Raw genomic sequence first — 22,991 nt, 5'->3', positions numbered from 1 at the left:
TACTGTCCATTAGTAGGTCTTCCTGTGCTGGTCCAGCAGAAACACCAGTCAGAGCATCTCTGTGATCTAACTCCCACCCAAGAGCCAGGAACACGCCTTCCAGTGCCATGAAAACTGCATTCAGAATGTGTGAGAAAACTTACTCAGACCCTCCTGATTCTTATTGGCACTTTTCCCTTTCTGTCCTTGAGAAGCAGAGACATGATGTCAAATTAAAAAGATCGATGAAAGATCAAAGCCAAGTCCTCAGATGAAATCCACACTAATTATTATAAGTGACACAAAGATCGTTGTTTCGACGTACGCGGTCAATGGGAAATGATTTCAGATGCGTGTAATTGAGTTGTTATTGCCTTATCTGTGGTGTTTCCAGATGATTGAGACAACTGAGCACAAGAAGAAACAAGAAGGAGCCTGGTTCCTCTGGTCGCGTTGACGAGGCCACATTGATGAGGGGTCATGGGTGTAACGTGGGTCTGCTGGGTCCCCCACGGCACCTTCAAGACCAGGACAGATTGTCTTTTTAAGTTTATTTATTTATTTTGAGGGAGAGAGCGTGCACGCAATTGGGAAAGAGGCAGAGAAAGAGGGAGGGAGAGAGAACCCAAGCAGGCTCTGTACCACCAGCCAGCACCAGCTCAGAGCCCGACGCGGGGCTCGAACCCACGACCCAAGAGATCGTGACCCGAGCTGAAGTCGGTCGTTTCACTGACTGAGCCCCCCGGGTGCCCTGGGGCAGCTGTGCCTTGCAAAGATGGCCTCTTCAGACCGCTCATCACAGAATGAAATCAGTGGTGCCTTGTGAAGGGTAAACTCTCCCAGGGTCACTCGCAAAGGGAAGGCCTGCTGAGCGCCAAGGAGTCCAAGATGAAGGTGAAATCACTGCTGTTCTCACAGAATTTACACAGTTGTCGGGACTCACGTCTTGACAAGTGTCACACAACGTAGAACATGGTGGGTGCCCGCGTAAGTGCACAGAGGGCCATGGGAAATTGGGGGGGACTCCCCCTGGGGCCCAGCCAGGACGGAGGGGAGGTAGTGTCTGTGCTGAGTGCTCGGGCCGGGCCGCTGAACAGGGCGCCGCCCGCTCTGTGGGGTCGGCAATGTGCTTCTTCAGCCTTCGTTTCGTTTCCAAGCTGTGGCTATTGTTAGTCCCCACCTGGCAGAGACCATCCGAGCCCTACGACTGCGGATGTGTGAGAAAAGTTTCGTGCAATCCAGAGTATGTAAAAAGCGCCCAGCAGATGCTAACGTAAAGAAATAGACACCCGAGGGCAGGTGATGTAAAGGGCCACTTAGTGGAAGGTCTTATCTGTGAATCGAGAGTCGGGAAATTTCTCAGTGGGCAGTAGCGAATCAGTGAGAAAAATCGTGACAAAAGATGTCAGGTCATACAAGCCCTTTTTGAGGACTGATGTGGAGCTGTGGTCAGGCACCCACAGCGTCTGTTTGCGACGGTCCGGTGGGAAGAGAAGGTCTCAGCCAGGCTGGTGGCCGCGGGGACAAAGGAGGACAAGGTCCCGGTGAGCTGAGGGCTGCTGTCTGTGAGTGAGGGAAGGTGGCTGGCAGAGACGAGAAGGAGCTGTAGACGGAGGCTGTCATGCTCACACTGGAAACGGCTTTTCCTTCGAGCCCCGGGGACCCCAGGTGACCCAGGTGAAGACGGGACTGCTTCTTTGGCCTCAGGTCCTCACTCCGAGTCTGGGCCAGCCATAGCCCCTATCAGCCGCTGGGGATCACAGCCTGCTCCCAAGGAGTGGGGCCCAAGTGGGGCATCCCGGCGAGTGTCCAGTGACAAACGTCCCCCTCCGAAGGCATCGGCTGCCCACAGCACGTGTTCCCCCACTCAGCACAGACACCTGGACTGGGCTTTCCTCCAAAACGATGGGCTGTCACCTCCTTACTGGCATCTGCTCAGAGACCTGCACAGTGTCCTCCTGCGTAAGGGACACTTGCCTTCTGGAAATCTCTATCACTTGTAGGAGCAGTACCAGATTCGAAAGCCGAGAAATACTTGGGACCCAAATGTTTACAACAGACAACCGGGTGCGTGTGGGGAGGACCCTCCCCTGCTCGGACCCTGTGCCCCCCGCGCCCCCGCCCCCCAGCCGCACAGTCACGAGGAGCAGTCGGCAGGCGCGTTCCTCCTCGCCACGAGCGTTGGTGGAGACGGTGGCCGGCCCAGCCAGCGGCCGTCGGGGCTCCCGTGAGGCCACCCCCACAGCCGCCCCGCCACTCGGGTCGCAGCGTCTGCCTCTGTCCGCCCGCCGGCTCCGTCCTCCACCGCAGCCCACGGTGGGGTCTCCGCTCTGCCGCCTACTCGCAGGATGGCAAATGTGAGCTGGTCTGTTGCTGTTCCTCCCAAACCACCTGCCAGGGCAAAGCCCACGCCGCAGGAAGCCCCGCTGGCCGCGCCGCCCCGGATCCAGGCGTTCCCCGACCCTCCGTCCCGAGGGCCCCTCACCAGAGTGCTCTCCCCACCTCTCCTGATGCAGACACGCCACCTCCTGCCGGATGTGGCTCAGCTGCCCCTTCTCAGGGAGGCCTCCTCCCCTGACTCAAATCACCCTCCTCCAGGCCCTTCTACAACCTCTGTCTGTAATTTCCCCCTGGCACCTTCCCGCACCTGATACACCAGGTGCTTTCATCGTGTCTCAGTATCTAACATCCGCGAGGGGAGAGGTTTACAGCTTTGTGATCCCTCATCCTTAAAACAGGGCCCCGCACGTGGCAGGCTACAGATATCTGCTGCGTGGGTAGGTGACTCCGTGAACCGTTCCGTCTGACGTCAACACCAGCCCGTTGCAGCTTTCGAGTACTTTTTGGAATCTGGTAAAACATCGCCTACGTTACTTCTTCCTTCCCCTGGAGAACCTCACTATCTTCCACGGGATTGGATCCTCCCGACAGGAGAAAGCGTGACTTGTTCTCCCAAAGCAACGTGGATACTGGTGTGAAAGTAGTTAAACACGGAGGCCGTTGGGTCCCGCGCCTGGCAGCCTCTGGGAGCAAACCGAACCCTGAAATGCCCTACGGGCTCAGAGCGGAGCCCAAGGCTGCAAGCTGCGGCCATCAGTAATGTCCTTCCTTTGCTTCAGCTCTGTGAAGGCTGTGCCAGCACTGTTCCACACCTCCACGCTGCTGTCCCCGGGGCTTTTGCTTAAATAAACTGTTAGGATTTTAACGTGCCTCAGTTTATCTTTTAATACTGGGTTTATGGAAGCTTTGGTAATTTATTGGTAAGATAAGTAAGGGATAGAAAAAGTGTAAGATAACAATAGGGCGGAGAGATTTCAAAATTTAGGAGTGTGACCTGGGGAAGAAGATTCTAGAATTCTAGCACTGTAGCGGATGAGTTGCTTTTTTAACTCACACAAGGGTGCTGGGGAGAATGGAGACGAGCGTGGTGGGGAGGCACAGAAGCAGGTGAGGAAGGGGATGGTTTGGATGGGCCCCTGCCGGAGCGGATGTCCACCCCGGGCTGGCGTATCACCCACACCCCGCCCAGTGGCCCTGCTCAGGATTTGCAGGGAAGTGTGGAGACTGTGCCATTTTAAGAAGAAATCTGAAATGTTTTGCCAGCTTGGAGTTTAAGTCATTTCTTTCCATCGATTGTTGGGACTTCACAAGACGCAGAGCAATTCAACAGACTAACGGCCTTGACCTGATCTTGGTCACAGGATGAGCCCCGAGACCTTCCCAAGGGAACGGGGGCACTCAGATCTGCCTCCAGGTCTCTCGGACTTGGGAGGAGTGTTTGTGGTCAACACGACCGCCCCAGACTCAAAGTCACGTAGCTGTGTCTGCCACGTTTCCACGGGGCCGGGATAAAGAACGGCGGAATGTGGGCAGTCACAGGGAAAATGCAGTTTCTGGCTCACAGCCAACGAGAAGAGAGAGTGCAACCGGGTCTTGGTCAGCAATGGCCGTGTCGTCCTGGGTCAGCAGCAGACACGTCTCGTCTGGTCTTAGCTGGCCGTAATAGAAGTGAATTACTCCTGTGGCGTTTTTCTCCATTTCAGGGAACACGTTTCAAGGGGGAAATGTCCCCTGGAATCTGCACCGGAAGGAAGAGGACGATGAGCATTCTCAGAGCCTTCCTTACCCTCAGGAGACCCTGGAAGGAGCAGGGTCGCTTGGCCGCCAAGTGAAAGCTGGAAGGGGGGCAGAGGCGGGGGCGCGTTGCAGCTGGAAATTGTGTGCAAATCATAAAGGGCATCGGCGGAACGGGATCAAACTGAAGAGCTCAGAGCTGCTCATCGGTGGCAGGACCACCGCGGGCGAGGCCAGGCGGTGTCCACTCCACCCTTGCAAGTCCCCGGGAGTCACGCGGAAGTTGTTCAATTCCGTACCCACTGTGTGCATGCTGACCGCCTGAGCAAAAGTGTGGCCTGTAAAAAAGATACTTTCGAAAAATCATTAATGCCAACAGAGAAAATATGAAAAAAGATTCCCTTCTAATCATTTCCGCGAGGAACCACACACACAGACATGGATGCCTCCATACGCGTGGGTTTTACACAAGCTACCGGTGCACAGTGCATGGGAACACGCTTCCCTAAAGAGAGGCGTTCCCTGCCGCAGACTGCAGGGGTGTGGAGGAGACCGCACGGGGCTGGAAGGTGGTTCTGTGGAATGTTCATGTCTGGTAACGCAGATAATTGTAAATGTAGACGCCTATTTCAATGGCCTTACGACAGTCAGCAGCGGGTGCCTATCTCACTTTTGCTGGGTGCACAGCAGGATCGCAGCTGAGAGACAGGTCTTCCTTCGCTCGCGTATTGGGTCAAACACCCAGGCTGCTGGCTCTCCCCGAGCCCCTCTGCCTCCCGGAGCCGAGCGCGCTGTCCTGGCGCTCTCGGCACGGATCTGCCATATGCTGAGCAATTACGTGATTCACAGGCTTTGGCTACGTCTGGGTGACCCACACGAGGTGGAGGCCAAATGTATTTTCATTCCTTTAGAAATGGAAAACAGGGCTGGCTCAAGACCACGTTCTCTGAGGCTGAAGACAACTGGATACATTTTGAGACCAAGATGCTGTGAATAAATCTATGGACCAAATCAGCATAATTGAAAGCAGACATGGTCCGAGCACCATGGCGTTGTCTTACAGGCACCTCAACTTCTCCCCCTTAGGACGGATGCTTTTGCCAAACCGTGTGATGACCAAAGCGTGTCCCAAGTCTTGCCCATTTTAGCAGCTGGCCCTCGCATCGGGCACCTTCCCGGCTCCGCTGAACTTTCTTCTGACTCCAGAATCACCTTGCTTACTGCCACCTCCACGCAGATGCAGATTCCTTCTCTGCAGACTGCCCAACGCCTTGGACTTGGCTGGCTTGGGACAGCGTTGCCACGGACACCCAGCTTTTTGGGGGGAACATCCCAGGACTCCACCCTCCGAGGCCGGCGGCCAGCTTGCACCTCTCATCCAGGGCACGGAGCCGGTCTGGGGCAGAGCTGGCCTCCTGCAGACATGCTGTGGCCACGCCGTCCTAGCACTTTTCCTCCGACAGCAGGAACGCAGAACATAATTGCTGTGTTTTCTCTGTAACCAAAACAAATAATCTGTTGTTTTCAAAGTAGAGAAGAGCCCGCTCTGCTCAACAGCACTGTGGCACTTTATTTCATTTGGGATTGGTAAAAGATGTCTGTGCCGGGGCGCCCGGGGGGCTCAGTCGGTTGAACGTCCAACTCTTGACTTTGCCTCAGGCCATGATCTCAGGGTCGTGAGATCGAGCCCGATTTGGGCCCCTCACTGAGCGTGGATCCTCTTTGGGATTCTCTGTCTCCCTCTGCCCCTCTGCCCAGCTCATGCTCGCTCTCTCCATCCCCCCCACTCCCGCCCCAACAAAAAGCTCTGTGCTGGAGAGGAAGGGTCCTGGGATCAGCAAGCAGGGATTCGAGTCCCGTTCTGCCACCGCTGCCTACGTAACAATGGGCCAGGGAGGATTAGGGCTGGCCTCTTCCCTGCAAAATGGTAGCAGGAGCGTGAGACCCATAGTCGTTTGGGCTCCTTACGAATAGTACGTGTTCGCATATTTGTAAAGCTTAACATTGTTGTCTTTCAAAAGGTTTTATACAAAACGGTATCATGGAAAAACAAGGCCATTATTTCACACCCAGTCACTAAGAAAATGGACACTTCCAATTTCTGTTCACTATTATCAACTCTGCTCCGGAACTCTGAACTCCCCGCAACCTGCCTGGCCTCTCCAGTCAGTGGCTGAATGTGAACTCAGCAGGCAAAAGCCGTTCCGGACGCAACAGACTTCTCCTCGTGCCCAAGAACCACGGTACGGACCCCTCTGTTCTTTTTATCCTTTGCAAAATTCTGACTAAACCAGGGCTCTAACCCATGGCTGGCTGTGGGTCTATATTGACTTTTATGCCAAACACTGTCTCCTGTGGGCTTTGGTGACACCACACACTCATCAATGTTCTGTGCTGAGGGGAAATGTGGGGGGTGGGAGGAGTGTGCCCAGGGAGGGAGCAGGAGTCTCTGCACGCAGGTCTAGTGTGAGATTAAGCCAGAAACAGTGTGGCTGCATTGGCCATTTCAGGTCAAGCCGAGCCTCAGGACACTCTGGACTCCAGACCTGATCCCCAGGATCGGGCCAAGAACCATCTAATTGACCGGATTGTTTAATGAAGGAGGTCTTCAAGTTACAGCAGTTTGGAGCCTGTTTGTGATTTATTTTGCAAAACACACATCTCTTTCTCTCTGCAGCTCTGGGCCAACAGTCAACAGCTCTAATGTTTTAGGGACTGGACAACATATTTGAGAAAGCATCTCCCCAGCTTCTGAGACACGGGGACAGCCTGACATGCAGGTGGGGCCCAAGTGGACACCCTCTTTCCTTCCAGTTACTCAGCACCGCTGGTTTTGACAGAAAATCTTCTCTTGTTTGTTTTTGGTTGTGTTTTTGTATTATTTATATGTCTGTTTACTAAAGAGTCTCTTGTAAAAAAAAAAAACTCATTTTGGAAGTACAAAAGAGTGTCTAAGACTGTCTTGAGGACGGTCCGGAAAGTCAACAGGACTGGGCTTTCCAGAGCTGGCAGGTCATTTCCTGGGAGCAAAATGGGCGTCATGTGCTGTGTGCAGATTCACAAGTAAGGGCCACAGGAGCGGCCCTGGGAGTCCAGGGTCTGTTCCGTGTGACAGGTAAGAACATCCACAGGTAGTGATAGTGGGTGTGGTCAGGGCTGCCAAGGGGAGGGCTCAGACGTCTCAGTGAGACCTTGAAGGATGGCTAGAGCTCGGCAGGTGCAGGGGGACCTAGGCCCTTCAGGACTGGGCTTGCAGGTGGCTGGGAGCACGGTGAGGGAGTCTAGAGGGTGGCTGAAGCCTGGTGGATAATGAGGGGAACTGGGGTCCAGTGTCAGCGTTTCTGTCCTGTGAGGAGACTGAAACGGCCATGTGTTCCTTTTAAGAAGATCACTCTGAGAGCAGAGAGAACAGCTGCTTTTTGCTTGTTTGTTTTGTTTTCACACTTTGGTGGGGGGGGGGGGGCTGGCCTAGCCACACGATAGACAGGAGGCTGAGTAGGGGGTCTCAGCAGAAATACAGGCAGAAGCAATGAGCCTCACCATGTCGGTGCCAGGGGCACGGGTGGGGGATGACTCCGTCTGTCTCAATAAAAGCTATCCAAGCATATGACTGGTGACAATAGGGGACGTCATGGGCTTTGAAAATTCACACCTCGCTAAGGTGCAGAGCTTTCCAGAAACATGTGCAGTGCCACCTATGACGTCGGCATCCACCGTGTGCAAATGTCCAGGAAGCTCTGGCGGGAAGGACACGGGCCTCCGCTGGAATGTGTTTTCCATCAGGGTGAAGACGATGTAGGCTTAGTCTTCCCCCCTTGCTGAGCCCCCAAGCTGCCAGCCCTCCCCAACTCAAAGGGAGGGCGGGTTGCATGTGACTGGGGTTTGTGAGGACCCCCAGCCCGGCTGGGCACTGGCCCATGCATCCTCCCCATGCCAGCTGGCAGCTCCTGTGTTTCTGCCTTCATTTCTTTGATTTGGCTAATGGCCTACTTTGGGGGGTGAAATGATACGTTAAGAGCCTGAAAGTGATCATTTACTTTTACCTTAAAAAAATTTGAGACACAGTGAAGTTGCTAGTATTTCAAGGTGAATGTTTGATAGGTAGAAATCTGCGGCCCTCTTCTAAGTTCTACATTCCCAAATTAGGGATGTCTATCTCACACATGGAGTCACACTTTCTGTTTTCCCAAGTTTTCTCCAGTCAGTAAATTTAAGGTTAAATAATGTGACTTAGAGGTGTGAATATGCTTGCAATTTACTACCAACAGCTCATTAATCACAGTCTACAAAAAGCTCCCAGAGACGTCCAGACTTAACGTATCTGGCTAGTCACAGGGAGTATCCTTCTTACTTTTTTTTTTTCTTTTAAAGTCAAAATCAAAATTTCTTGGAATGAGTGGAGCTTAATTGATTAAGTGATCCAACCAAGAAAAGAGGGCACCTGAGTGCTGAGAGTCCCCCAAGGAGGAAAGTCAGAGTGGGTGAGGAGCTTCCTTGAGGGAGCCAAGAACAGAAGCAACTCGTCATAGTGACCTAAGGACAGAGAGGGAGCTGGTGCAAGACTGCTCACCAGCACTGGCACTGAGCCACCTCTGCTCGTCACTCAGCCATGTCCCTGCCACTGTGAGCTCCACAAAACAGCTCATGGGGCCATCTCAACCCTGATCCTGGAGCACACCACTGTTGCTATCCCAGTAAATGAAGTGCTGGGAAGAGGCACACAGGGACCACATTAATCAGGACTTGTAGGCCTTCGCTAAGAAGTTTGGACTTTATCCTACAGGCAATGAGAGGCCAGTAGAGAAAGGGAGCCCACAGGCAAATGAGATGTAACAAAACCCTGGATGCAGAATACATGGGTGTGCCAGGAGCCCGAGGAGGGGCTCTTCGAGGGGGCTGTCACAAAATTCCCGACTAGGTGCTGGCATCTGGACTGAAGCAGTGGGTGGACACAAGAAAGAAGGTCAATCTGAAGCCTATTTCTTAATATGCAACTATTGTGGAATTGCAATTTACATGAACTAAAATGCAGAGATCCTGATTGAACTGCCTTATGAGTGTTGACAGTTGTATTCACCTGGGCAGCAACTATCCAAAACAAGAGAAGGAACTTTTATACCTGCTTGCCCCTTTGCAAGATCACAATAATTCTGGCCTCCTAAGTGAGTTGGGAAATATTCCTCCCTTCTCCATATTGTGAAAATGTTTGTGCAAGGTTGGATGATTGCTATAATTCACCAGTAAGGCTCTATGTCCTTGATTTTTTCTCTTGGGGAAAATTTTTAATTATATATTAAATTAGTATACATATGCTTTCATATTATCCATATCCCATCATATCAGGTTTGGTAAGCTATATTCTTCAAAAAATTTGTCCATTTCATTGAATTTGACAATGTATTTCCATAATGGAATTCATAGCATTCCCACATCTTCCTTTGAATGCATGTAGGGTCTGTAGTGGTGCCCTATCTTTCATTTCTGATATGGGTAATATGTATTTTCTCCCTTTTTTGATATTAGTGTTAATAGAGAATTATTAATTTTATGAGACTTTTCAAAAAAATTAACTTGACATTGTTGATTTTCTATATTTTCAATTCCACTGATATCTTGCTCTTATTGTTACTATATATTTTTTCTAGTTATTGTTCTATTCTATTTATACTGGTTATTATGCTAGTTTTAAATTGCTCTTCATTTAGTCTCTTAAAGTAGAAGCTTAGCTGATTAACTTTAAACCTTTCATCTCTAATAATGTATACATTTCCCTTCATTCACCGTTCTAGCTGAATCCCACATATTTTCATCGATTAGGTTCTTATAATCATTATCTTCCAAATATTTCTAATTTCCTTAAAATTTCCTTTTCATTCATTGTTTATTTAGAAGTAGGCTTCAAATTTCCAAATATTTTCAGATATCTTACTGCTAGTGATTTATAATTTAATTCCATTTTAGTCAGAATATATACTCTTTATGTTTCAATCCTTTAAACTTATTTAAACTTCGTCATGGCTCAATATATTATCTATCTTGAATAACATTCATTTTCCCTTGAAGACATATGTCTTTGGTAGTTGAGTGGAGTGTGCTCTATAAGTGAAAATTAAGTCAAGTTTGTTAATAGTATTATTCAAGCCTTCTATACTCTTACTGAATTTTTATCTACTTATTCTGTCAATAGCTAAGAACAAGTTGTCAGAATACAACTGGGGAACTACCAGTACCATCTTTTCATCTTTTAAAAATATATTTTAGTTTTTAGAACAGCTTTAGATTTGCAGAAAATTTTCAAAGATAGTACAGGGTGTTTCCATATCTCCTTAACCTTATTTTATTTTATTTTATTTTATTTTATTTTATTTTATTTTATTTATTAGAGAGTGACAGAGGGAATGAATGGCGGAGAGGGGCAGAGGATGAGAGAGAGAGAATCCCAAGAAGACCCCAGGCTCAGCAAAGAACCCAACATGGGGCTCAATTCCATGACCCCCAGGATCATGACCTGAGCCAAAATCAAGAGTCAGACGCTCATCCAACTGAGCCACCCAGGTGCCCCAAGTTTCCTTAATTATTAACACCTCACATTAGTGTGGTACATTTGTTATCGTAATAAACCAATATTAATACATTCTTATTAACAAAAGCCCATAGTTTATTCAGATTGTCTTAGTTTTTACCCGACGTCCCTTTCCTGTCCCAGGGTCCCCATGTGGAACACCTCCTCTGTGTAGTCATCGTGTCTTTTTGGGCTCTTCTTGCATGTGGCAACTTACCAGACTGTCCTGTTTTTTGATGGCATTGCCAATTTGGAGGAGCACTGTGTGGGATGCCCACAGCTGGAAATCATGTGATTTTATTTTCATGATAAGAGGGAGTTTGTGTTGTTGGGAGGGGACCACAAAGGCAGAGCAGCATGTTCAAGGGTGTGTGTGGTCAACCTGACTCATCACCACCGATGCTGGCCTGAGCATCTGCTAAGGGGTGCTGTCAGCTCTCTCCACTGTAAACCCCCTTTCCACCACATGCTGATTAGAAGGAAGTCACCGTGCACACCCCACACCTAAGTGGGGGGTTATGCTCCCTTCCACTGAGACCATAGCATCTACATAAATTATTTGGAATTCTTCTGCATGGAAGATTTGTCCTCTTTTCCACTATTTATTTCTTCATTCAATCATTTACATCAGTGTGAACTTGTCAATATTTGTTGTACACTTTGAGTTATAATCCAATACTAACTTATTTATTTTCTTGCTCAAATGGTTCCAGCCTTGACCCCTGAACAGATATACACATACCCCCATCAGTGTACTGCTGTGGTTTGTTCGTATCACTGCTTCACTTCTTGGTACTACGGGATAGGGCAGAATCATCTTGTATGCTTCTTGCTCCAGTCCTAGACCAGCCATTTTTTCAGGGAGCCCAAATTTCTTTATTGGATAACAGTGTTTGAAACAAGACCTAGGTACTGGTGTAAGTTGCATCTGGGATGAAGATACGATGCTGATTTATTTATATTGAGTGGGAAATATTAATCTGAAGACGAATTGATTATATGGGAGGAGTCATAAATAGCTATAAGTATCCAGGGAAGTTGATAGAAATAAAATACATTAATAAAAGAAGAAAAGCACCCAGTTGATGAGACCTGGGGAAAAGGAAAAATAAGGAGGAGGGAAAAGAGCACTTTCCTGAGCTCACAAAATAAGGTAGCATGAGAGGATAGGAGGTTCAGCTGAAGGCGAAAAGATAGGACCCTACTTCTCTCTGGCTAAAGACCTTCTCCTGGGACACCTGGGTGGTGCAGCCAGTTAACTGTCCAACTTCAGCTCAGGTCATGATCTCAAGGTTCATGCTGACAGTGCAGAGTCTGCTTGGGATACTCTCTCTCTCTCTCTCTCTGCTCCTGTCCTGTGCGTGCTTTCTCTCTCTCTCTCTCTCTCTCTCTCTCTCAAAAGAAATAAACTTTACTTAAAAAAATAACAAAACAAAATAAAGACCTTCTTCTCCTTGCACTGTAAGTAATTAATATGCAATTTAACATAAAGAGAAAATCGTATGCAGATGAAGTGGAACATGATGCGGTGGGGGCTAGGCCAGCTCCAGCTCAGGAGTTGGGGGCCAGCTCTGCACCAAAGCACAAAGCCATGACGGGAAAGAGGGAGTTATCTGTAAAGTGGTGGGGCTGTGCTTTCCCACTTGGAAGCTTCTTGGGTGCTGCTGACCAGGTCGACTTGTGAGGATTGCTGTGGCAGGCATGGTAGGCGATAAAGTTCGTGGATCTGCAGATCTTCCAGAGCTGCAAGTGAGCCCTGAGAAGCTGGTGAATGAATCAACAATTGATACTCCCACTTGTTTTTTGCAAAAAGTGTGTAACGAAAAAGAAATTATCTTAACCTTCGTAGGGAATGAAGCATCCAAGGTATTATTAAATCTGTCAGTGGGCACAGACAACTTTGACAGGTGCTTTTTTTTTTTGCTATTTCAGCTCTTGAGAGAAATAACAGTGCCGGTAATGCCAGATTAGTTAAACTCTAAAATCGTGACACACACACGGTCACACGTAAGCACTATGCTTTTTATCTTATCTTCACGCAAGGTCATAAGGCAGCTTAGTAGTTTTTAATGTTTCCACTTTACAAATGAGAAAGATTCAGGTCAAGGAATTAAGAGACAGAGTCACAGAAATAGTTTAATACGGTCAAATCTGGAACCCCAGCTCCCGCCCTCACTGACACTGAGCGCAGTTTTATTCTGACCCACGATTGAGGACAGGGTGCTTTGCCTCATGCTTTCCAGCAGAAATCCATTGTTTGTTTCCAGTTTCTAGTTTTTCCCATCACACTAGCTCTGGGAGTCATTACAAAATTTAATTTTAAAAGAGACAGTCCTTGTCTCTCGGGTTCTAAGAAACTGACCATAAAAAAACAAAAACAAAAACAAAGCTGGTAGATGAGAAACTTCTGCAATTTTTGTACTTAACTGTACAGCAGCAACTTAAGAGTCCTGCACATTGCAGTAACTTAATTTCCATCACTGTTGCTCTCTTACCAAATTAAAAGGTAATTTTTCTGTAAGTTCTTGACATGTGGTTTGTTGTGGACCAGACGCCAGAACCCTTGAGGCTCAGCTCACAGTATCTGCTAACACTTCCCTCTCACACGTGCTGTTCACATGCCACAGTCGCACTAACACACGTTAGAAACAGACGTTGTAAGTAGCCCTTCGGATCTTGAGGAGAATGCTGTCGGGCTCGAAGGAGAACGCAGCCACAGGAGGCGAGGACGGAATTCCACAATCTCGCTCCCACGTCCCCCCGAGCCCTGTACCCAAACAAATGTCCTGCACGATGACATTAGCTGGATGAAGAGTCCCAGGAGGTTGGACTCACCTGGTGAGATGCCCACAGGCGTGAGTCACGTTGATGAGACAGAGCAGACGGGCTGTCAGAGCTGCTGAGGGGCAGTGCCCCGGGCCCACCTGGCGGAAATGGGGACAGTCCCACAGTGATCCACAGCCTGCGAAATGTTCAGAATACATGAGAAGTCCTGTAGAAACACAATGTCAACAATTATCCAGCATGAAATGTTCTCATGACACCGGATTCAACAATCACTCCTCCTTGTTTCCTTGCTGGTCAGAGGCAAAGCCTCCTTCATAGGTGAGGGCCAGCTCCGGAGAGCAAAGCTGTGGCACGTTCCATGTGCCATGGACAGAAATATTGAGAATTCCTCTCTTAGTGAATGCAGAGATTTTCCTTAACTAAAATGTGATAAGACATAAGCACCAGCACGAGGACCGAACAAATCTTGAGGAAGGCAAAAAGCATCCCCTTTACAGCAAGGGACACCTCCCCTCCCTGCACATTGTGCCTTGGAGCTCATTCCTGCCCTCTCATCAAGACCTTTGCATTTTTTTCAGTGATAGGTTTTTAACTCCAAGAGGAAAGTGTTTTCCTGTTATCTAAGGGGGCCGTGCCAAGATGAGGCCCACAGAATGCCCTGGGAGGGAGGGCCCAGCTTAGGCAGAAACGCTGCTGTTCCGCGGAGAGAAAGAGGCTCTGTGCAAACTCTGAGAGTTCCATGACTCTCGCGGGCTGCAGGCCGAGCTGCTGGGCTGGAAACACTCGGAGCGGCCGGACAGAGCATGTCTCGAAATTCGGCTGTGGTACCAGAGAGCTCTGAGCACCGAGGGCATTTGCAAGACAAGGATCAAGAACAGGGAACCAGGAGGCGGGAGCCCAGCCCCTGAAGTTACTTGAAACAGTTGCCGGTAATGAGAAACCAAAAATCATATTAGAGATTCCTGAAGTATCCAAGGAGTGGAAGGACAATAATCGGATTTTGGTTTCTGGAGCAGACACACTGGTAAACAGCCAGGGCCTTCAGTACCCACCCTCGGATATCTGCACCCTAGAAATGGAAAGAGAGCAGAAATAGTGAGAGAAACAGGAGTGGAGAGAGCCCCTAATTATTCAACCCCTCACTGATTTAAGGTGATTTATCCTTAGACCAAGTGTATACCAGAAGAAAATTTAAATTATTATAAAAAACAGTTCAGCCACAGCCTCACAATATTTATATAAAATGTCTAGCATTCATTCAAAAATGTTCATGCATATAAGAAAAGTAAATGAAAACCAAAGTTGGGCCCACAGGAGATCCAGGGGTTGGAATGATCAGACATGGCTTTTAAGATAACTATGGTATCATGTGCCAAATTATACTGAAATGGCAGATTTGGGCAGAAAACTGGAAACTTAAAACAAAATGAAAATCCTAGTGCTGAACAGAGAAAAATGTAAATTAAAATTTCAATGCAGACATTTAACATACTGGCATTATTATTAATTCCTATTGTTAAATAACTATTTACTTCAATGTTTAGACACAGCTAAAGAGAGACAATTAGTGAACGTGAAAACACACAGAATAAAGGTGGACAAAAAAAAACTGAAAATTACAAAAGTTTAATACATATATAAACGGTCAAAGAAAGAGAGGACAAATCAAATGAAGAAGAGGAAATGTTTGATAGAACGGCTCAGATTTTGCTAAAACTTATGAGACAGCAAGTCATTGATTCAGGAAGCCCAACAACTTCAAGACAATGCAATCCAGATCCTAGCACAGCATTCCAAAAAAGCGGAAAACTGAACCAAAACCAGAATCTTAAAGTAGACAAGTGAAAATATACACCACCTTCCAAGAAGGGAAAACACGGGGATTGATGGGAACCACGGAAGCAGGAAGTCCATGGGATGACGTCATCGGCGTGCAGCCAGAAGTGGGCGTGCCCAGGGTTCTGCGCCCAGAGATGGTGGCTTCAAGAATGAAAGTGAAATAAGACTTCCAGGCAACAATAGTCACGGACCCGGGAGGATGTTTCACGACAGATTCAGGTGAAAATAAATTCCAAAGGGAGTCCTTTAAGCAAAAGGAAAGTAAACCCAGATGGAAGCGCAAAAATACAAGACAGAAAGAATAATAATAGAAAAGTGAATCTACAGAAGTGCAGACAAACACTGTGCGCGGTGATGGTGTAGATTTATATCATAATGTATGTTACACGTTATGTATTTTTAGAAGTATATGATAGCATTAGCAAAAAAGGCCAAGATAGCAAGAAAGTCTGGTAGACAAGTTAAAATGTTATAAGACCTTTGCATTAGTTGACAGGTATTAAATTTCTAGTTTGTATTAGATTTTAATAACTCAAGAATATGTTTAGTACTATCACCATGGAAATTTTTCAGATAACAGTAAAAGGACGCATATTTAACAGGCTAACAGAAGGAAAATACTTTCCAGAGTAAGTTAAGAAAACAGAGGAAAAGGAATATAGAAGGAAAGACAAATGGAAAACAAATAAAAAGATTCAAATCTAAATATATTAAAATTGCATTCGATGTTAATTACCTAAATTCTCCAATTTAAAGACAAAAGTTTTCAGAGGTGGTAAATAAAATAATCTGATTTTATGCAGATTCGATCCAAATAATCCAATTGTGTGTGGTTTACAAAAGACAAACCTCAACATGATTAAAAAAAAGTTTGAAAGTAAAAATATGAAAAATACACGCCACGCAAACTAAACCTGGAGGAGCTATACTAATATCAGACAAAGTAGAAAGTAGGGGAGGCTAACCAGAGACAAAGAACATCAGGTAATAATAAAGGCTCAATCTTCAAGAATAATATACAATTTAAAATGTGCATACCTACAATAGTATAATCTCAGGATATAAACAGAATAAGTTTCCAGAATAGCAAAAAGTAATGGGCACTGTTACAAAAAAGATAACAGGTGTTGGTGCGGGCGTGGAGAAAGGGAACCCTTGTGCGCTGTTGGTGGGAATGAAAACTGGGCCGGCCAGTCTGGAAAACAGTGTGGATGTTCCTCACAATGTTACAGATGGAGCTACCATCTAATCCAGTGATTCTACTTCCAGGTATTTACCCACAGGAAATGCAATCAGTGTCGCAAAGAGATCTCTGCATTTGTATGTTCACTGCAGTGTCATTCACAGCATCTAAGATAAGGGGACACCTACACACCCGTCAGTGGATAAATGGATTTTAACAATGTGGTCTGTATGCTTATACACAAACACACACACACACACACACACACACACACACACACATTCAGTGGGTATGTATGTGTAAATATCACTGTTAAATATAAACATATAAATATGTAAATATATAAATATACAGTGGAGTATTACTCAGCCATAAGAAAGAAGGAAATCCTGACATTTGCAACAACATGGATAATGTACTCAAGAGTAAATTATGTTCAGTGAACCAAGTTAGACACAGAAAAACAGTGCTATATGATTTCACTTATGTGTGAAATCTAATTGAACCTGGGGCTCCTGGGTGGCTCAGTCGATTAAGTGTCCGACTTCAGCTCAGGTCACAATCTCACGGTTCATGAGTTCAAGCCCCACATCGGGCTGTGTGCTGACAGCTCAGAGCCTGGAGCCTGCTTCAGATTCTGTGTCTCCCTCTCTCTCGGCCCCTACCCCATTCATTCTCTCTCTCTCTCTCTCTCTCTCAAAAATGAATAAACGTTAAAAGAAAACTTAAAAATTAAAAATAAATAAATAATAAAAAATAAAAAAGTTGAATTCATCAAACCAGAGAAGAAATGGGTGGTTACCGGGGCTGAAGGTTGGAGAAAATAGGAAGGGCTTGGCCAGAAGAGGCACAACGCATTGGGTTAGTAAGAGAGTAAGTTCTGAGCATCTAATGTACAGCAGGTGCCTCAGTAAATGATACCCTTTTGCACCTGAAGTTCACTGAAAGAGTAGATCTTGAGTGTTCAGCCCACTGTTGCAACAAGGCAACTGTGTGAGGAGAAGGGTGTGTGAGTAGGTCGCTTGAGGAACCATTCGTGTACCAAACACCACATCATATACTTCGAGTGTACACGATTTTTGTCAGCCATACCTTAATAAAGTTGGGGTAAAGCAAAAAATAAAAATAAAGGCATGGACAAATCCTCAGTTATACTGCTTGGATTTTACATGCATCTCTCCATAACTAATAATAAAGGCAGACAAGAAATCAACAAAAAGGTGAGCGTTGCACCTCCTGAGTGAAATCAATGCACATCATCACAGGAACAGAGTGAAGAAAATTATGTCAACTGATGCAGACAAGGTATTTGGCAAATACGGTGTATTCATCACGGATGACACCAGCCAAGAAGATTCACCAAACCAGGAATGAAAAAGGTCAGATGCCGAAAACCCACTGCAAAGTGACAGTGCACAAGAGTGTGTGAGCCTCCCCCCCCCCCCCGCCCCTCGGAGTTGAAGGAGACCAGAAAGCCTACTACCACACTGATATCTAAGAAGGCAGCGGAATAAAGAGGAATCAGATATTCCGAAGAATTGGAAAGGGGAAAATATGTCCACCTATATGCATAGATAACCTGACTGTGAGTAGGAAGACCTCAAGTCTCATCGCTTCTTTCTTTTTTCTTTTAAATTTTTTTATGTTTATTTGTTTTTGAAAAAGAGAGACAGAGAACAAGCAGGGGTGGGGTGGAGAGAGAGGGGGATACGGAATCTGAAGCAGGCTCCGGGCTCCGAGCTGTCAGTGCAGAGCCCGACACGGGACTCGAACTCATGGACCGCTAGATCATGACCTGAGCCAAAGTCAGACACTTAACCGACTGAGCCACCCAGGCGCCCCTTAAAAGATTGTTTGTTTTTTTTAATTTTTTAAACGTTTATTTATTTTTGAGAGAGACAGAGACAGAATGCGAGTGGGTTAAGAGCAGAGAGAGAGGGAGACACAGAATCCGAAGCAGGCTCCAGGCTCCGAGCCATCAGCCCAGAGCCCGACGTGTGGCTCAAACCCACAGACCGCAAGATCATGACCTGATTTGAAGTCGGACACTTAACCGACTGAGCCACCCAAGCATCTCGTGAGTTGTAAGAGTTCTTTATGTATTCTAGATATGAGTCCCTTATCAGATATTTACAAATATTTTCCCACAATTTGTGTGTTTCCTTTACTTTCTTGATGTGTCCTTTGAAACACAAAAGGTTTTTTTAATGTTTATTTTTATTTATTTTGGGGTTTTTTTATTTATTTTTGAGACAGAGAGAGACAGAGCATGAGCAGGGGAGGGGCAGAGGGAGAGGGAGACACAGAATCTGAAGCAGGCTCTGGGCTCCGAGCTGTCAGCACAGAGCCCGACGCGGGACTCGAACTCACAAACTGTGAGATCATGACCTGGACCGAAGTCGGATGCCCAACCGACTTCGCCACCCAGGCGCCCCCTCATCGCTTATTTCCAACTGAAGTAAGCTCACGACTGCAGTCCTCGCCGACGGGGATGGAGCTCGGCTGCAGGTGTCGTCAGCCGTGGGACAAGGCCCACAAGCCGTGTGAGACACGGAGACAGAGGTGGTGCCCCGCCGGGATGCGGGCGCGGAGCAGGGGCGGGAGCCAGACCTTTGATGTCCCTTTGATGGGACATCATTCCCTTTGATGGGAATGTGCTGCGGCCTCCTCGAATACTAAAGGCAAGAAATCGTGCTTGGCTTTAAAATTTTCCGGGGCAAAATAATTGTACTTATTACCATGATCCTTCAAAAACATAGAATTGAATTGCCGTGAGCAAATACAGTGTACATATTTTAGTCTGAAACAATGGAACTTAGTTTTTATAAATTGTTAGAGACTTCAAATATTGTATTTCATTCTTTTAACAGTATTATCAAGGGCAGTGACTCACTGCTCAGGCTGGGTCAGAAGCATTCTCTAAAGAAAAGCGGGTTTTTTCCTGCATCTCATTTGCGAGGAGGCCTCCAGCTCTGCCCTCCAGCCCAGACGCCGCCGGACGGAGGACGGGGTCAAGGCAGGCCCGGGAAGGGCAGCGTTGCTCCCAGGAACAGCCCCGGCACCGTGCAGGGCAGAGCAGCGGTGTGCACGCTGGACTGGGCCTGAGGGCCACATTCTGCCTCACGTTATCACATTACGATACGACAGGAAGTTTCCAGCTCTTGCTTGAAGTCTGCAGGTGAATCATCTCAATGATTCATCGAGCCTCCTCGCCTGGGTCATTCTGCCCGTTCCTGCAGGAGTCATGCCTCAATATTGATGGAAAGCCTTTCAAGTTCTGACACATCGTGTTTGTTAAGATAAGGTCATTTCCTTTTCCTAACACTTGACCTATGAAGTCTCCGCTCGGGGCTGTCGTGGTCCTCAAGCTGAAACACCAGGACCTTTTCCTGTAGGTGCGGCTCGGGTCCTGGGAGGCAGTGTTTGCCCGTGAAGATATGGAAAGCCCCGGCTTTGCCACATTCTGGAGCAGTGGTGACAAGGGAGTTAGTGTCCCCACGCCCGCTGCCCTCTGCGATACGATCGTGGCACAGTACCACCGACCTCACCCACGTGTAGGGCTGCCCCGGGGGCCACCCGAGTGTCAGCCCTGCAGGTCTCCGTGGTGAAGACGTGCTCTGTGGTGTAAATGAAGAGCCTTGGTGTGATTTGCCCAGTAATAAAAATAAAGCAAATGCTCCACTGGCCTCGTCTTCGAAAGGAGCTGGGGCTGCCCAGGCCACAGAGAAGGCTGCCTGCAGGGAGAGGCTCTCGGGCCGCCGGGCGTTGGGCCCCAGGGGCTAGAACGAGCCGCAGCAGCTGGTTAGGGCCAAGTCGGTGTGAACAGATCCAGTGGTTCCTGCTGGCCACCTTCCCGTCTGGGACCCGTTGGTCTATCAGCAGCAGAGCTCTGTCCGGCTGGTTGGAACAGACCCAGGAACATACTAGAAGGATGCAGACACAGCCACCGGCAGGGGCACAGCAGGAGCAGGGAGTGCACAGCCCTCTGGCCGGTTCTGCCCTCCGCTGTCGAGCCGCAGACCTCGCTTCTGCTGTTCCCACTGCCTGTCAAGCCCCATACACAGCAGCTCTGAGGTCGAGAGAAGGGCAGGGGACACGGGCGGGCTAACGGTCAGAGCTAGATGCCAGTATTTACCAGCCTCCTGATGTAGCATGTGAAATGTGGTCAGCATGGTGTGCGGCCATCCCTGCAGGAGCAGAGGTGGGAGACCCTACAAATACTCCCCTTGCTTATCGCCTCGTGATGAACGCGATGTCCAGAAACACTCTCAGAGGGTTTGACGTGAGGGCCGGGGACGCAGTTCTGAGATACGTGAAGGTTACTTTTGTGTCAGCCTCACTGGGGCTTTGAGTCGAACGCTGTTGGGGGTGTGCCTGTGAAGGTGTTTTGGAATAATATTAACATTTAAATCGGTAGACTGAGCAAAGCAGATTACCCTCCCCTGTGCGGGTGGGCCTCATACAATCAGTTGAAGGCCTGAATAGAACATAAGGCCAGAGAATTCCTCCTGCCCGATGGCCCTGACCTGAGACATCAACTTCTCTCCTGCCTTCAGACTGGGACTAAAACCTACGTTCTTCCTGGATCTCCAGCTGAGCAGCCTTTGGGCCTGAACTACACCGTTGGCCCGCTCCGGCGTGCTGACCGAGCCCGCAGATCTGGGGACGTGCCAGGTCCATCAGGTAAGCCTCCCTCTCTCTGTACACATCCAGTCGGCTCTATTTCTCTGGAGCACCTGACACAGGGGGATGCTGTGACTTGCAGGGAGAGGGGACGGTGAGAACGAGGCGGATCCTGACCCGGGTGCACACGGGGCCTGCAGTTGTGGCCCTACTGCCTGCCACTGTGCTGAGGTTACACACAGCCGCGTGCTCCCGCGTGTCCTCCAGGCATCGGGGCTTCAGAGGCACCCACACACCCGTGGGCTCCGTGGCAGGTGCCGTGCAGGGGCAAAGGCAGACATGCGCTGAGCTCAGAATAAGCCTCATCTAAACAGTGTTTGTTGTTAAAGGACACTGGGAGGCTCATGGTTTCCACAAGAGAAGTTTACGTGACATAACGCTCACATGACACTTGGTGACACAGAGGCCTGGTGCCACTGACAGAGCTTATCACTTAGTGTGGACAACCGCTATGGAGGTGGCTGTGTCGAGCTGTCGCCGTCCCAGTTTGGAGAGCAGCTCCCACGCCCAGGGGTGCCCGCAACACAGCCCGGCCCGCCACGGCGCCCACGCTTTCTGTGTCGGGGCAGGCGTGAGAGGAGGTTTCCAGACGGGCCTGAGCCATCACTGGGATGATGGGAGCTGGGAGGTGAGTCCGGACCTGTGGACAGACCCAGAAGTTTGGTGAGTCAGCGGGTACTTCCCAGAATGTTGGGCAGAGGGAAAGTCGGGGTCGAGAAAAGCATCTGGTTGTGCTTTGGATCTCCTGGCTGTGAGCCTTCCTGTGAGCCAGCCCTGCAGGAGATCGGTGCCCGAGGCCCTGTGAGGGGCAGCAGCCGGGTGGACGGTCATGTTGCGTAAACGCCAAGACCCACAGCAAATCCCGACGGCTCTGCCGGACCGAGGCCGTGGGCGGCCAAGCGTGCGGGTCGCCCCCTCTCCCCCGTCAAAGAACAAGCGAATTTGCAAACAGCCTGTTTGGAAACGGGGTAGCAGTGCCCGCCAGATTCCTCCCAGGACAGCGGGGTCCTCCTGAGACCGTGTGGGGGGCAGGGTCACGCACTCCAGGGAGGACATGGGTTGATTCAGGGTCTATCCCAAATGTATTGTCTTGCAAGATAGAGTAACATCTTCCCCCTGAAAAAGTCCTGAGAGCTCCTCGAACCACATTTCGAGGACATCTGAGTGGAGCGTCAGCAGAAGAGACGGGAGGCTCTGTGTAAACAGGTCCCACGGCTGCTTTAACGAAAATGGTGAAGTTTTAAAATGTATTAACTTGCTCTTGTTTGCTGAGAAACGAGCAGATGCACTTTCTTTCTACTGTGGCTGCACTGAGCTCACAAAGGATAAGAAATTGGATCATTTACATGATGCCAAATGACCACATCCTTCCTGGGCCCGGCGACAGCAGCACATGCTTCTGAGTCAGAGTCTGATGTTCTGATCACGCTGAGTCACCTGAGCCGTGAGCTCGCCGCCCTCAAGACACAGTGCTCAGTAGACACGGTCCAAAGGGAAAGAAACTGGCCCCGGTTTTCCATAAACGCAAGAGCCACTAACGCCACGCTCCTGTCTGCAGCTTGCAGACCGTTGTGGCTTTAATCCCAGGCCCTAGAAGGCTCCCACTTTCTCATGGAGACTAGTTTGACATGGGCTGTTCAGTAAGTTCAGTTATCAGTTGGATGACGTAGTATTTCCCCATCACTGTCTCCCCCAGCGAGGACAAAGACTGCTTCGATGGTGCTGTGTCCCAGTATGTAGCAAGTGTTTAAGGCTTATTTATGAATAAAGTAATGAGCAAAATGGGAGTGTCAGTGCCTTAATGGAGGCTCAAACTCGCCACTTGATCAAAATTCTCTTCCTAAGTTCTTATTCTAGTTTGGGACTCCATCTTGTGACCAGTTC

Source organism: Prionailurus bengalensis, chromosome A3 (genome assembly GCF_016509475.1).
Source record: "Prionailurus bengalensis isolate Pbe53 chromosome A3, Fcat_Pben_1.1_paternal_pri, whole genome shotgun sequence".
In the NCBI taxonomy this organism is placed as follows: Eukaryota; Metazoa; Chordata; class Mammalia; order Carnivora; family Felidae; genus Prionailurus; species Prionailurus bengalensis.
The sequence above is the reverse complement of the archived record's forward strand: the minus strand, read 5'-3'. Positions refer to the sequence as shown.